The 12280-nt window shown below is 40.9% G+C and overlaps 1 protein-coding gene across 1 annotated transcript in view; it reads right to left on the minus strand.

The window, feature by feature from the left end:
- Positions 1-12280, minus strand: part of FARS2 (phenylalanyl-tRNA synthetase 2, mitochondrial) — a 304738-nt gene that overhangs the window by 100143 nt on the left and 192315 nt on the right. The window lies entirely within an intron of this gene.

Below are 12280 nucleotides of genomic sequence, written 5' to 3' on the forward strand. Positions count from 1 at the left end.
TTCCTTAATCTCCAGGTGGTCCCAGATAATCCTGGTACTTGAGCTGTTTTTTCATTGGATGCGGCTAAGGCATTTGACAGCATGGAATGGAATTATCTATGGGCCGTCCTGGAGAAAATGGGATTTGGACTTCGGTTTGTTAGATTAAGCTCATGTACAGAGATCCAACAGCTCGCTTGGGGGTTAATAACATGGTCTCCGACCAAATAGAGTTGGGAAGAGACACACGGCAGGGTTGCCCCATGTCTCCCCTTCTTTTTACTCTAGTGGAGGAACCACTGGCAACAAAGTTGAGATCTGCTTCTGGGGTTGTGGGATTAAGATATGGTACATTGGAGGAGAAGGTGGCGTTATACGACGATGACATTTTATTGTTTTTGGGCGATACAGGACTATTCGCATTATTACTGAATTTGGTGAATACTCCGGCTTTTCCATTAACTGGGACAAATCATTGCTTCTTCCTATAGATCCTTTAGTGACTCCCCTGTCGATAAGAGTGGAAATGGTAAGGGTTTGCTACGTAATTTCAATATCTGGGTATACAGATTACACGCAGAGTCATGAATTTTATCCCTTTTAACCTCTTATCACTACTTGGTAAATTCAAAATGAAGACTGGCATGGCGTAGATTACCCTTAGGAGTAGTAGGGAAAGTTAGTCTAATTTAAATGATACTTATGCAGCAATTACTGTATATTATACATAATTCACCAGTGTGGCTAGCAAACTCGCTATTTCAGAGAGTAGATCAACTGTTTCGGGTTTTCATCTGGGGTGGTGGAATTTCCAGAATTAAATTGGAAACATTACAACTTCCAATAGATGAAGGTGGCTTGGCAGTTCCCAATTCCAAGTCTTACTTCTTTGCTTCACAATTACAGCATTTTAAAGGATGGGGAGTGGGACGATCGGGGGACTCAAATAGTGGACTGTTGGTTCATTTATTAGGTGAGGGGCCCTTTCTTTCCCTGTTGGAATCACATAAGTTTAGACTCTTGCCTAACTCTGTACCCACGGTTCTACTCATGCATAAGGTATGGTGGAAGTGTCGAGATTTGCAGGGCATATGGGCAGTATGGTTAGAGACGCCAGAATTACCTGCTGCAGATCTTCAGGATTTTTCTCCTTTAATGCAAGGCTCTGCTTGATTGTGTAACTAATGGTTTTACTTTGTATGACTACATAATATGGAGATTTCTCCAAACGGTACCTAATTTTTTGGGTGGTTGGTGTGCATGGTGCTCTGTGGTGTCTCGGGGAAGTGGAATGGGGGGGAGTGGGGAGGGGGGTAATATAATTTTATATTGTGCAGCATTGTCTGTACGATGTACTTTTTGTCACGTAGGGTGCGTGGACCCACTGGGCCGTACCGCCTTAACGGTATGGCAGCTGGCCAACAGGACACAGGTTACAGTCTATAGTTTAAATAGGTGTACATGTGGCAACTTCGGACAGCAGCAAGACAGGCTAGGATGAGACTTTAGCAGCAGGCAGACACCAGGCGTGGTGTAACAGGACAGGCGTAGTACTTAGCGCAACTCGACTCCAACTCTATAAGGCACTTGGTTCAGAATAGCACGGGATACAGGTAGCAGGAACGGGAACACTGGGACTAGGAAGACACTGAAGGGACCATTTGCAGAGACAAACATAGGTAAATGACAACAACGCTCAGGCAATGCAGGAAGCGGCTGGGCCCTTCTTATAGTCCAGAGTGCTCATGGGCTAATTTGGTACTTTAACTCCGGTGTGAACGCACGGGCTCTTTAAGAGAGGGCACGAGCGTGCGCGCGCACCCTACGGGACCCGGCCTAGTGAAGCGCTGAGGAGGAGATGGGGGCCAGCGCTCACTGATCCATGACTGCGGCCGTCAGGAGGTAAGTAAACCTGGCGGCCCGCGGCCATGGGCATTACACATTTTTTGTATTTAAAGAGGCTCTGTCACCAGATTATCAAATCCCTATCTCCTATTGCATGTGATCGGCGCTGCAGTGTAGATAACAGTAAAGGTTTTTTTTTTTTTTAAAAACTATCATTTTTGGCTAAGCTATGAGCAATTTTATATTTATGCAAATGAGCCTTTCTAATGGACAACTGGGCGTGTTTTCTCTTATTTCCAACTGGGCGTGTATTGTGTTTTTAGCAACTGGGCGTGTTTACTTCTTTCACTGCACAATCACACTGTGCTGTGGATCATGCTGGGCTGGAACAATGAGAAGTGTAGGACACTGATTAGTCACTGATTGGCCAGCGTCATACACTCCTCTGTACGACACCCAGTTGGTAAAAAGTAAAAACACGCCCAGGTGTCCATTGAGAAACTCATTAGCATAAATCTAAACTAGCTCATAACTTGCTCAAAAATGATCGCTTTTCAAAATAAAAACCACTGCTGTTATCTACATTACAGCGCCGATCAGATTATGTAGGAGATAGGGCACTTATAATCTGGTGACAGAGCCTCTTTAAAGTTTCTTTTGTCTATGCTTTTCTTGAAAAATGTTAATAAAAACGACTTGATTAAAAAAAAAAAAATGCTGAAGGACGCACCCAATAGAGCCTCTGACGGCAGCGCGAATAGAGTCTTAGTTTAACTATTTGCTTGTCCCATGTTTGGAAAGTATATCCGGTAAAAGGTAGGGCAGGAAATCCTCTCACCAGACGCTTTATAGCCGAACTATCTCCTCTGTTCCAGGCTGCCGTTATGTCACGAGACCTGCACAGTGACTGTCCGACTCCTACAGCGTTTGCTGTGTGGACTGGAAGTCACTCATATGAGAATCTCATTGAGCGCCTCATAGGAATGCATAGGGAAAGTGACTTCCGGTGCACACAGACAAAAAAAAAACAACACATTCCTGGAGCATTGCTTTAACCTTCATCTTTATAACATTAAATAATAAATATTTCAGAATTTTACATGCAAAATATTTTACACTCTTAGAAATGTCCTCTTGTGAATTAACAGGATGTACTACAGGAAATAGTAATGGGACCCCAGCCAATTCCAAGAACAAAGGGGAAGAAACCCCTATAGCTGTTTCTCTACAAAGAGCGGATCCGGTCCTCGCACTGAACAGGAAACTGCAAGAAATTTTCGGTCAAGCAAAATGGAGCTTTGTTGTATCTCCCTGCACAGTGGGTGGATGGGAGTGCTGCTGTGCATGCAAAAAAGGAGAAGGAGCCACATGGCTAGTGGCCCCTTTATTCTAAGGATCGATGGTGGTCATGGCGTTCAAGTAATATGCCAGTATTTCTTCTGGTGGGAAAATCCTTTTAAGTGCCTCTTACAGTGACCGATTTGTTTGAAAGAAGGAGAAAAATTATGAAAAATCTAGTATATAACACCAACTAGTATGCCAGGCAGAACAATTGGCAGTTTCGGGAATCTGGCTGTAGAAATTACTAATAACTATAGAAACAAATCTATTAAGATAAAAGAAAATGACTGTAATAGCCTTTTATACCATAGGGTGTTTATATAATTGTCTCATAAAAACTATTTCGATTTTACCAGTGGCTTATGCAGAGATCGTGTTTCCACTAAAATAAAACTTAGGAACCCTTCCAAATGAGGAATTCAGCATAAAGGACTATGATCGGAAGGCACCATCTACTGTCCTCCTAAAACAAGCAAAAAAATAAATAAAGAAACAAACAGACAATACAGAAGTAACCCTTTATATTCACTTACACAGATGTTACAGTAACACAATGCCCACATGTATAGTAACACCTACAGTATGCTGCTCTTTGATAGTGCTAGGTAGGGCTCTGTGTCTTAATACTAATACTTGGGTAATAATGGTAACTCAGAAAGCTATTTTCTGACCTAGAAACTGACTGAGCTGAGCTTTTATCCCGAAAGATTTCACACAGTTACTGAACATAAAGATTCAGACAAGCTTTGTTTTGGTTTGCTTCAAGCATGCTTTAAATTATAGAGAGCTACATATACAGCAATTCTCTACATCTATCATTACTATCTTTATGAGCGTTATGATAATTGAGAAAATTCCAAGTAGCCGATCTGCAGACACTCGCAGTTAAAGACAAGCGGATGTGCCTGATACTGGAGCCGAGTTACATTCATTTTGCTCATTGGTGAGGATACAGGATTTCAGACCCCACCGATTTAACACCGGCGGTCTGTCCTAAGAATAGCAATTTTAAGTGGTTGTCTCCTTATGCCATAGCATATGGGCTCATAGATGGGGGTCTGTAAGATTGGCTCCTGCACTGGTTGACTCAAGCCTTCAGCTGAATGGCTGTCCATGAAATATTACATTTCTCCACATGGGACTGAATGCGCTACCAGAACAGGGAAGTATGTTCAAATGGAGGAAATTTGCGGCAGATTCCGCCGGAAAATGCCGGCTCCCATTTATTTCAATAGGAGTCGGACACTTCTTTTTCCCACCAGTTGATTTTTTCAGATAGCGGGAGAAAGAAGCATCCTGCTCGACCTCTGGGCGGATTCTGGCCGAACCTCTCATTGAAGTCAAGGGAAGGAGGAATCTTCCTGCTGATAACAGGAATAATTTCACAGCGGATTATGCAGCGGGAACCGCCACTCAAAATCCGCCGTGTGAACAGGGCTTAAAAGAAAGACTGAACTATTACCACTCCTTTTCTTCAGCCAATGAAAAGGATTCTTTTACTAATAGCCACTAACTATTGGCGAGTAGACAAGCAGCTAAACTGCTGGTGTGAAAAATAACCTAATGATATACACACCATAGTGATGGATGACATTTACAGAACAACACCGCCTGTCCAATGGGGCGCTTTGTATTACAATCAGTCATGATGTACACTGCACAGAGTGTGTGTGTGTGTGTGTGTGTGTGTGTGTGTGTGTGTGTGTGTGTGTGTGTTACAGATATACACTTCGGTCCAGAATAATTTTGGACAGTAACACAATCTTCATGGTTTGGGCTCTGCATGCCACCACATTGGATTTGAAATGAAATAACTGAGATATAATTGAAGTGTAGACTTTCAGGTTTAATTCAAGGGGTTGAACAAAAATATTCTGTAAAATGTTTAGGAATTGCAACCATTTTTCTACACAGCCTCCTCATTTCAGGGGCTCAAAAGTAATTGGACAAATTAACATTACCATAAATAAAATGTTTTTTTTTAATACTTTGTAGAGAATCCCTTGTAGGCAATGACTGTCTGAAGTCTGGAACCCATGGACATCACCAAACGCTGGGTTTCCTCCTTTCTGATGCTTTGCCAGGCCTTTACTGCAGCTGTCTTCAGTTGTTGCTTGTTTGTGGGTCTTTCTGCCTTAAATTTTGACTTAAGCAAGTGAAATGCATGCTTGATCGGGTTGAGATCTGGTGATTGACTTGGCCATTGCAGAATATTCCACTTCTTTGCTTTAAAAAACTCCTGGGTTCCTTTCCCAGTATGTTTTGGGTCATTGTCCATCTGTACTGTGATGCGACGTCCAATCAACATTGCTGCAATTGGTTGAATCTGAGCAGAAAGTATATCCCTGAACACTTCAGTCACATCATTAATAAACACTAGTGAGCTAGTGCCTTTGGCAGCCATGCATGTCCATGCCATCACACTGGCTCCACCATGTTTTACAAAGGATGTGGTGTGCTTTGGATCATGAGCCGTTCCAAGCCTTCTCCATCTGTCATGATCTGTGGGTATGTGGACCCACTGGGTCGTACCGCCGTAGCGGGATATCAGCTGGCCAACAGAATACCAAGTAAATGTCTATAGTTCGAATAAGGGTACCTGTGGTAATTTAGACAGTAGCGATGTAGGCTCGGAAGGGACAGCAGGCAGACACCAGGCGCGGTGTAACACAGAAGGCGTAGTATACGGCACAACACTACTCCAACTCTCTATGGCGCAGGAACAAGGTAGCACGGAATACAGGATACAGGTAGCAGGTACGGGACACTGGGAACTGGAAAACACTAAGGGGCCATTTGCAAAGACTAACACGGGTAAACACAACAACGCTCAAGCAATGAAGGAAGGGACAGAGCCCTTCTTGTAGTCTAGGGCGATCATGGGCTAATTAGACATACTTTTCAGGTACTACGGGACACAGCAAAGTGAAGCGGAAGAGAGCGCTGGCTATGGTCGTGGAAGAATCCAGACGGCCAGTGGCCATGAGTGTTACACTTTCTTCCTCCCAACATTCTGGTACTGGTTGATCTTAGTTTCAACTGTCCAAAGAGTTCTGCTGTTCCGCAACTGAGCTGGCGTCTTTAGATGTTGTTTGGCAAAGTATAATCTGGCCTTTCTATTTTTGAGGCTGATTAATGGTTTGCACCTTGTGGTGAACTCTCTGCATTTGCTCTCTTGAAGTCTTCTCTTTATGGTAGACTTAGATACTGATACACCTACTTCCAGGGGAGTGTTCTTCACTTGGGTAGATGTTGTGAAGGGGTCTTTCTTCACCATGTAAAGGATTCTGCGATCATCCTCCACTCTGGACTTCCATGGACGTCCAGGCCTTTTGGAGTTCACTAGATCAACAGTGCGCTCTTTTTTTTCAAGAATGTACCAAACTGTTGATTTAGCCACTCCCAACATTTGCGCTATCTCTCTGATGGATTTCTTCATTTTTTTCAGCCTAACGATGGTTTGATCTCCTTTGACCTCATGTTGTGGATTCACAGCAACAGCTTCCAAATGCAAATGCCACACCTGGAATCAACTCCAGACCTATTACCTGCTTAACTGATGATGGATTAATGAGGGAATAGCACATGCAGCCCATTAAATAGCTTTTGGGATAATTGTCCAATTACCTTTGGTCCCTTGAAAAAGACACAGCTACATATAAAAGAGCGGTAATTCCTAAGCCCTTCCTCAAATTAGGATGTGACTACCCGCAAATTAAAGCTGAGAGTCTGCACTTTAAGCCCATATTGATTACATAACTGTATATTCAATATGTTTTTATGTTTCGGTAAACCGCTAAAATGACAAAACTTGTGTCACTGTCCAAATAATTCTTGACCTAAATATATATATATATACATATATATATACACACACACACACATATACAGTGCCCACCAAAAGTTCCGGAACACCCTCATAACTTTTGAATGGCTCGAGGTAGAGGGTTGAAATTTGGTGGGATTTAATGGGGTCATAGAATCTATCAGTTAACGGGGAAAAAAAAACCACACATATTTTCTTAAAACGGTGCATTGCGTTATTCCTCTGTTATTTCTCCTAGAAATTTATGAATAAACTGACAACAGGGTGTTACTATTCTCTTTGTATCGCTGACTATACAGTGTCAGCACTGGTTGGATAGCGTCAGTCTGTGTCTTGAAACTCCTCCAACTGGTAACGCCCAGTTGTCATTTTATTCATTAATTTCTAGGAGGAAAAGCAAAGGAATGGCATAAAACAATATTATAAAAACAATATAATACAAACATGTCAGGAGAGGCAACAGATCCTCTTTTAATTCATTTACTGTTGATTTTCCAGCCACAGCTTGAAGTTTATTCCAAGCATCTACTACTCTTTTACTAAAATAATATTTCTGACATAGCTCCTGATCTTCCCTCCAATTAATTTCAGATTGTACCGCTTGTCCTTGAGTTTTATTTTTTATGAAAACACTTCCCTCCCGAACCTGAGTTAAACTTTTTTATTATACTGTATATAAATATTTTGATCATGTCTCCCCTTTCCCTTCTTTCCTCAAGGCTTTACAAATTAAGTTCTTTAACTGGTTCCTGACCGCAGGCTGTATATAAACATCCGACATTCGGGGTCTGTAAAACTCACGTCATAGAGTATTTACGGCACGGGCTTTAGTTGGCTGCCCGAGCGATCGGCAGCTGAATGTCGGGTCCCTGGCAGTCAGTGACTATTGTAGTAGAACTTCACTTTAGAATATTTATCATATCATAGTCCTGGAATAAGGCCAGGTTTAATTCTTTAATGTATTAAAGCTATATAAATATCTATATATAGCTATCTATATATATCTATATATATATACAATCCACGGTTTAACAGCACTGGTCACAGCAAGTGGGTGCAAATCCTAGGGATTTGACCATCATCCCCAAAATGACAAAAAAATAAAAAAGTATAAGTATAGGTATAAGTATAAGGGTAGAAATATAGACTTTTATTAGCCCATGTGTGTCGTTTTGGCTCCACACACTTGAGCCTTTCTCAAGCGTGAGAAAGGCTTAAGTGTGAGGAGCCGAAATGTCTCACACAGGCTAATAAAGCTCTGTTTTCTACCCCTATACTTGGATATGCTGCCCGTTTTGTATTTTTTTTAGATATATATATATATATATACACATCAGCTTTTCGCTGTTTACAAAATTACAATGCTCAGCTGGAATCAGATGTTTATATACATACCTACTGCTACTGTCATCACCTATGATTTAAAATGACATATCTAAGCTACACCTCTGGATTTCTCAAATAAGAGATGTCATCAATATCAGTAATACTTCCTGGGAGCTGTAGAAAAACATGAGCATACTGTCACGAGATGAAGCAGCAAAGATTTCATCTCGGGGTTCCCTGCAGCAGTTGCAGCAGTCATACCGGTGTCCTCAACTGTAGCAAAAGTCTTTCAAAAATGACTACTGTCTGCAGATGAGCAAACACCTCATGAGAGTGATAGAATAAATCAATTACTCAACCGGATATTTCAGATTATTTGATGCTGAAGGCTTTTAATTCCACAATATTTATGTGGCAGCTAAAAATACAAATAATAAAATAAGGAATATCCTACCAGGCTTGTCTCATGATCTGTTAACACTTGTGTCATGGATTCCATTTATAAAAAAGCCACGATGGCTAAGCCACATCCGTTCATAAACATACACTATTGAATTCTGACAGACCCTGTTGACTCGTAATGGTGTTCAAATTTCCATTGGGATTCCGGTATTTTTGATGGCAAGAATAGCACAAACGGACTGGCGAAAATGATAGTGAGGAAAGAGCCTTACGCTTTTACACTTATTCCTTTTCCATGGGTGCCTGTACCATTCAGCTACTTTATAAAAAGCAGCCTTCAATGAGATGATAGCATTAAATGTATTATTCATATTAATTGTAGTTATTTTGGAAGTGAATACTTTGATATAATATTAACCAGCATCCGGAGTAAAAATTTGAAGGTATTTTGTCATCTGTAGCCTCCTTTATAAGACTAAGGCTGCATGGCGACTAAAAGTTGCACATGAATTGTGTAAAAATCAGGATCATAATCAAGTAAACTTCCAATGACCATGTAATAAATGTATCAAAACTTTTGTGTTAGTTGCAAGGTCGTTTGCAACTTTTTGCTCATTGTGATCATGATTTTCAAGCAGTCGGAATGCAAATTTTAGTCACCATGTAGCCGCAGCCTATCTTTCAAACTAGGCGCAATGGCGGTAACATAGAGTCACCTGACTGCAGCTTTGTGTCCCTAGTAGTTCAGTAGTTAAATAACTATTCCTTTAATGAAGCTATTCAGACATAAGTAGTTGTGCAATCTTGTAATTTTAGAAAATATTAAATACTACTCAATTCATAACTCAGCTGAACAGTCCCGTTTCGCGATTCTGTAAGCTATTTGGGCTTGATGAGATAAAGGAGAGGAAAACTGATTGTTAAATGGATTTATGTATTATTCCTTTTCTAAAGTTGAAAAACAACCACCAATAACAACCTGTACCTATGTCTGTCCTACATGCTCTACAACTTTGTAATCCTATGTATGTAAAATATTGGATACTGTAGACTGAAAACTTCCAATGAAAAGTTGTTTTAAAAAAAACAAAACAACACAATACACTAATATATTGAATAAGCTTCAGATGTATGGAACGGATTTTCACTCTGCAGAAATCTGCTGTGTGTGAATATACCTTTAGGCCACACAATGTGTATGATTTGCGTCCGCAAAAAATGAACATCTGTGTGGCTTCCGTGTGTCAGCCGTTTATTCCCCTTCTGGTTTTACTTAAACTTTTTTTTTATGAATTTCTTTTACAACTGATTCACGATAAACAGGCAGCATGCGTGTGCTGTCTGTTTTTTTCACGCACCCTAACGACTTTAATGGGCAAGTCTGGTCCGCAAAAAAAATTGTAGCAGAAAAAGGCATGCTGTGAGTTTCTTGCATCGGACACATGCTTAGTGGAAAAAAATACCCCAGAAGTGTGAATAGCCCGTTGAATTGCATGGTTAGGTAGCTGTCCATTGTTAGAAGAAAAACATTTATGTGAATAAGGTCTGAGTGAAAGCACTCATGCTGTTTCCTTAACTTGATGCTTATACACAGTCTATAGACCATTGTACGAGGCTGATTAAAAAATTATCCGCACTATTGGCTGTAGCATTTTTTTAAATAAAATTTCAGAAAAGAGAATTACATCATTTTTCAACATAATCTCCCTGCTTTTCAATACACTTTGTTCATCTGTCAACAAGCTTTCATCTTTCCACATTAAAAATTGTTTTAGGCTGAGCTGCGAGCCACGAATGCACCGCTGTCTTCACCTCTTCATCAGACGTGAGTCTTTGTCCTCATAGGGTTTCTTTCAGGGGACCAAACAAGTGATAGTCTATCCAATAGAATCAGTTCACGTGCACGCTCAATGTTGTCATCAGTCGTAGATGGGTGTTCGGCTCCTTCTTCGTAGTCGACACTTGTGAGACCTTCCTTGAGCTTCTCTATCCATTCATACAAACTTCTTCGCAACAAAACTCTTTCTCCATACTGTGCACAAAGTCTTCCATAAAGATCGGTACTAGACAAACCATCAGACCACAAAAAACAAATAACTGCACGCTGCTCTTCTTTCATGCAAATCACAAGTGGGACATCCATTGTTTCTCGCACCGCAGTCACAAATAAACAGACGTAACATGTTCAAACCTGCACAGCAGTGACTGGGGAGACAGCGACCTCGCTGATAAGACAGTGCGGCCAACAGAAGTTTTAATATAACTGGAGTGCGGATATGTTTTGACTCACCCTCGTATAACGGTAAGACATCTGTGTTAGAGGAAAGAAATACAGGATACAATGGCCTAACTTAACGTATTTTCAGTTACCTTATTTTTCGGACTATAAGACGCAGTTTTTAGCAAGAATAAATCTTGCTAAAAAGTCCCTACGTCTTATAGCCGGCAGTCAAGGGACCCGGCTGCGCATGGCCCCCTGATTGCTTCCTTACTTAACCCCTTCCCGACCAGTGGTGTGCACTGTGTTTTTACAGCTGACACGCTGCTCTAACAGGCAGGAACAGTGATTGCGCTGTCACTGGGCGTTTAACTAGTCAAATGCCACGGTCAATAGCGACCGCTGCATTTATAGGGGTTTTGCCATGAAGGATATTTATGACATCCACAGGATATGTCATACATTTTTAGATAGATGCGGGTCAGATAGGTCCTCTGGGACCCGCACCTATCTCGAGAACGGGGCCCACTAAACTCCGTTCTACCTTACTCGGCTCCTCGCTGTCTCCCGGCCACTTCCTGGTTAGGTGGTCAGGAGTTTTGGAAACAACCGAGCGCTTACTGAGCTACGCTGTTTCCGTAACTCCCATAGAAGTGAATGGGAGTTGCGGAAACAGCGTACATGGTCGAGTTACGGAAAAAGCGTAACTCGCTAAGCTCCGCTGTTTCCATAACTCCCATAGAACTGAATAGTAGATACGGAAACAGAGTAGCATGCTACGCTGCTTCTGTAACTGCCATTCACTACTATGGGAATTACGGAAACAGCATAGCTCAGCGAGTTACGCCGTTTCTGTAACTCATCCATGTATTGCAGTGTCTTGTACCAGCGATCCAACGATCGCAGGTTTAAGTCTCCTAGGAGGAACTAATAAAATGTGTAAAAAATGTTCACAAGCACAATGTAAAGAATAAAAAAAAAAAAAAAAAAAAAATTGGTATTGCAGCGTCCGTAAAGTCCGAAATATTACAATATAGCATTATTTGACTCGCAGTGAGCGGTGTAAAAAAATAAATAAATATTACAAATTATTTGATCATCTTAGCGCTAAAAAAAATGAAATAAAAAGTGATAAAAAAAATCGTATCTACCAAACAATGGTGCCAATAAAAACTGCAGCTCGTCCCGCAAGAAATAACCCTCACACTGCTCAATTGATGAAAATATATAAAAATTATGGCTCTCAGAATGGGGTGAAACAGAACAATTTTTTTTTTAACCAATTTTTTTTTCTTTGTAAAAGTAGCAACATATGAATTTTTTTCCTATTTTCTGTTGTCTAA

This window comes from Rhinoderma darwinii, chromosome 5 (genome assembly GCF_050947455.1).
Source record: "Rhinoderma darwinii isolate aRhiDar2 chromosome 5, aRhiDar2.hap1, whole genome shotgun sequence".
NCBI classification, from domain to species: domain Eukaryota; kingdom Metazoa; phylum Chordata; class Amphibia; order Anura; family Rhinodermatidae; genus Rhinoderma; species Rhinoderma darwinii.